This window comes from Ochotona princeps, chromosome 22 (genome assembly GCF_030435755.1).
Source record: "Ochotona princeps isolate mOchPri1 chromosome 22, mOchPri1.hap1, whole genome shotgun sequence".
NCBI lineage: Eukaryota > Metazoa > Chordata > Mammalia > Lagomorpha > Ochotonidae > Ochotona > Ochotona princeps.
Window position 1 is genome coordinate 36150778 of NC_080853.1, and position 4775 is coordinate 36155552.

Consider the following 4775-nt stretch of genomic DNA (forward strand, 5'->3'; position numbering starts at 1 on the left):
TCCCTCCAAGTGGTTGTTACCAATATTCTAAAGAAATAGATACATGTCTTTTGGATTAAGTTCATGTCTAGAGTTCAATTTTTTCATTTTGATTTAGTTATGAGTTTTTTTTTAATTTGAGATATACACACAGAGAGAAAACGAGAACAAGCTCTCCTCTCTTGGCGCTCTCTCTCTCTCTCTCTCTCTCTCTCTCTCTCTCTCTCACACACACACACACACACACACACGGAGAGAGAGTGAGAGAGAGAGAGTAAGCTCTCCTTTCTCGGTTCACTCTCCAAGTGCTGTGATAAGTGGGGCTGGACCGAGGTGGAAGCTGAGAGTTGGGGATTCGGTCTAGATCTCTCATGTGGGTGGCAGAGAACCAACTACTTGAGCCATGATCAGCTCCCTCCCAAAGTCTGTGTTGACAGGAAGCTGGAGTCAGGGACCTGACACACCCTGATGGAGACATAATATTATAACTGGTTCCCCCATCAGTGGTCCAATGCTATCCTGGCTTAGCATTTGAATGTCAAAAACATTTGCTTGGTTTAAAAGTTCATCTCTGGGGGCCAGCAGGCACAGCAGGTCAAACTGCATCGCTGGAATCCTCTTTGGGCCCCAGTCCAGGTCTCAGCTATTTCACTTCCAATCTAGCGCCCCACTAGCACACCTAGGAAAGCAGCAGAAGGTGGCCCAGGTGTGTGGGTCCCTGTCACCCTCACTGGGAAACTCGAATCGAGTTCCAGTCTCCTGGCGTCAAAGCTTGGCCTCGCTCTAGCTTCTGCAGCCATTTGGGGAGTGAATCAGTGGATGGGACAGTCTGTTTCTCTTACCTTCTCTAACTCTGCCTTTCACATAAATGAGTAATCCTAGAAAAGAGAGAGAGAAATGTGGCCCATGTGACCAAAAATAATGATCGAGAGAATGAAGGATGTGTTGGAGAAGGGTAGATCTGGAGGAGCAGGTCCTGTCTTTGAAGCTAACTAGCTCCCCAGGATGTTATGGAGCGTTATAAGAGAGACACAATCAGTAGGGTTGGGTTTGGTTGTTGACTAGACATGAGGCCAGGAGCAGGGAGGTAAGTCAAAACTGGGTGTTTTAATGTCTTTGTTGAGTCAGGTAATGCTCAAAATGAAATAGGAGCTGGAGTTCAATGCTGTGATAGGATGTTTCCACTTACAATGCCAACATCCCATGTTGGCACCAGTTCAAGTACTGGCTGCTTCACTTCTGGTTCAGTTGCTTGCTCGTGTATCTGGTTCAAGTGCCCGACCCTTGCAGTCACTTGGAAGACCCAGAAGAAGCTTCTGGCTCCCAGCTTCTGTTTGGCATAGCCTCAAACTGTTGTGGCCCTTTGGGAAGTGAGCCTACAGATGGAATCTGTGTGTGTGTGTGTGTGTGTGTAATTCTGCTTTTAACATAAAGAAATCTTAAGAACAAAAAGTTATAAAAAGAAATAGGATTTACTGCTGGGTGAGCAAACACACGTATGTTGTTGAAGGGCCTGTGGTTCATCCAGGTTCATCTCAAAAGTCAGACATTCTAGGAACAGACAGGGCACTCATCTAGCCGCAAGGTGGAGACAGGTGAGTGTCCCACACAAAGCTCACAGGAGAGCGTGGCCTCAGACCAGAGGGCTGAGTGCCACTCCTGCAGGATTGTTCATGGAGGTGAGAGGAAAGCCAGCAGCTGGTGCCAAAGACACCGAGTTCACATCTAAGGAAGCAGGAAATGGTGACCGAGCAGAGCGAGCAGGCAAGGCAGGGCAGACGAGGACGCACAAAGGTCCACGGAGGATGTGGCTGTGATAGCGCAGTTCCACTGGTGTGGCAAAGGCAAGTGCGGCCTAGAGAGACAAGCAGAGCCCCAGGCTGGGGCCACTGGTCCAGGCTGGCAACAGAAAGGTGTTGGTGATGGTGGGGTGGGTGGATGGAGGATGGAGGAAGAGGGTCTCCCGCTGTCTGGTGTCACTCAGGATCCAGCTATAGAGTGGGAGAGCTGCGAGGGGACGAGGGCCGGAGGAGGAATGTGGCAACTGCCAAACAAACACCCCATCCCGGGAAGCCGGCCAAGTGGTTGGGCCCAGAATATCTGGAGCGGAACCCATCTTTCTTCAGCAGCAGGAAGTGGATCGGGAGTTGAGTTGACTGTGGAATTTCCGAGCTTGGAGGATGTTCCGTGGCGTTTTATGCCTATTTATTTATTTATTTTTTCATTCATGAAGAAAGAGTTGGAATCAAGTGACTCTGACCCCCCACACACCAACTAAACATTCCCTCCCACAGAGGAAGTGCTTAATTTAGCCTGATGTTCCCTCTTAAGAAAATATCCGTGAGGTTTGAAGCTTTCTCCTGTTTGTCAGCCTTGAATACGGCAGGATGTTCAGACTCCACTCTTTGTGTTTTGATTTCAGCTGGGAGGAGCGAAGGGAACAGGTGGCAACATCTCGATCCCAGGACCAAGGGGACATCCTCTTGCAACACCCATGGGGGTTGTAGAAAGAGCGGCCCAAGCCAGCTTTGGGGGTGGGGGGGTGGAGCTGAGCTGTAGAAGACCATGTTCCTTGGCTCATCAAGGAGGTTGTTGAGGTAGAGAGAAAGGAGTTGGAAATTAAGAGTGTTGTCTAGGAAGCACTTGTGTGATGGGTCTTGGGATGACATCTCATCTGCTTGGGAAGCTTGCTCTGAGCACCGGGAGCTGGTAGGACATGACATCTGGTTCTCTCAAGAATTCGTAAGGACCGTGGCTGGAACTGACAGGAGAGAGGACCCCTGTGTGTATGGGGGTGGGTCACAGAGCCCCTGAAGTGGAGGCAGGGGTTGTCTTTTTTGTAACAGATACGGCCACACATGGGCGACAACAGGGATCGCCCAGAACCTTCCCCAGAGTGAGTGCAAGAAGAGACACCCTAAGCAGGAGGTGGTGCTGCACCCCCAAGTCTTCTCAGGACTGGCAGGAAGGTAGAGTGCATGGCCAGAAGCCAAGGTCCGGATCCAGCTGTCACCTTCACGTCCAAGCCTGTCATTTTTACGTGCTCTGAAGAAGCTGTCGTCAGCTCATGGAGGGAGAGCATCCCAGGATACAGGCCAAGGAGCAAATGTGACGGGTGCTTCTAGTGTAAAATGGGTGATGTCACTTTAACAGCAAATTGAGCATGAACAAGTAAAGGTGAGGCCTTTTCAGGGATCAAAGGCCCTGGCTTGCAGAAGCCACTCCAAGCCTGGGCTGCTCTCCTTAAAGCCAGCCCTGGTCCAACACCTGTGTAAGATTGAGTTCATGTTCAGAACCAGGAGTCCACACAGAATAAAGTTCAACTTAAAACAAGCTTTATTGGGAGTGCTCCCAGGTGAGGTTTACTGGTCTGGTACAGCCAGCCAGCCAGGGAACTTGTGCCTGGGGAACTGTAAAGGTGGGGGTTGGGAGACAAAGGAATGTGCCTTACAGGGTGCTAGAATTTTTATTTTTTTTTTTGAAAGATTTATTCATTTTATACAGAGGAGGAGAGACAGACGGGAAGATCTTCCGTCCGATGTTTCACTCCCCAAGTGAGCCGCAACGGCCGGTGCGCGCCGATCTGATGCGGGGAACCAGGAACCTCTTCCGGGTCTCCCACGTGGGTGCAGGGTCCCAAAGCTTTGGGCCGTCCTCGACTGTTTTCCCAGGCCACAAGCAGGGAGCTGGATGGGAAGTGGAGCTGCCGGGATTAGAACCGGCACCCATACGGGATCCCGGCGCATTCAAGGCCAGGACTTTAGCCGCTAGGCCACGCTGTGCCGGGCCCCCAGGGTGCTAGAATGTTACAGTCTCCCTTTGACCCTGACGAATCTGTATGTCACTGCTGGATGAGGAGGGGGCTGCCTTCTCCTGGTGCGGCCTTATAAGCCACCCTTCTCAGCCTCCTCCTAGACTGCTTACAACCTGCACCAGCAGGGAGTCAACTGGGCAAGAATGTAGCATGGGCACACGCTTCCAAACTGCCTTCACATTGAATCCAGCACAGGCATGCATTCCAAAGCCCCCCCTTCACATCTTTAGGAATTCATCTGGTGGGAAATGCCAAGGCTGAAGAGAAAATGTGCAGAGGGAGGTGGGTCAGCCCTGAGTCAGGGAAGAGAGGTTCGTAACTGCTGCCCACCCAGGGGAACTGGACTATGGCTGTGGGTTTCCATCCACCCATCTGTCAAATGAGGCCAGGACCATGTTTGTACTCTGGCACTGTGCACATCAATGAATCACACGGGGAAGTTTATCCAACCCTGATGGAGGCAGCTGCACATCCACTATAAATCCTGGACTTTGACTGGACCATTCACGGGACAGGAGGAAGCAAGGGTTTTCCTACGTAGGAGCAGAAGGCTTTGCATGGCCAAAGTGGTGAGCTGTTAGGAAGGTTACTGAATTCCACACCATCTTCTGCAGTTCCCTTTCATTCTATAGCAATAGGAGCTTTGGGCCTGGGTTTTACCCCAGCTGTTATCCAACATCCCAGCTTCCCTTGCAGCTAGCCATGGCCTTGGGTCTGGATCAGTGAGACAGGGATGGGAAGTGATGGTTACAATTCCCAGATAGGATCTTTCAAATGACATTTGCTTGCATTTATTCTACCTCAGTCTTCATTTCTGCAATGAATTTTAAAATTTTATTTCAGATTTTAAAGACTTACTTGTTGGGGAGGGGCAAGGAAAACCCAGAGCCTATGGAACTACATTGCAAAATAATAATAATGATAATAATAATAATAAATACAATAAAAACTTATTTATTTTTCTTGAAAATGCAGATTTATG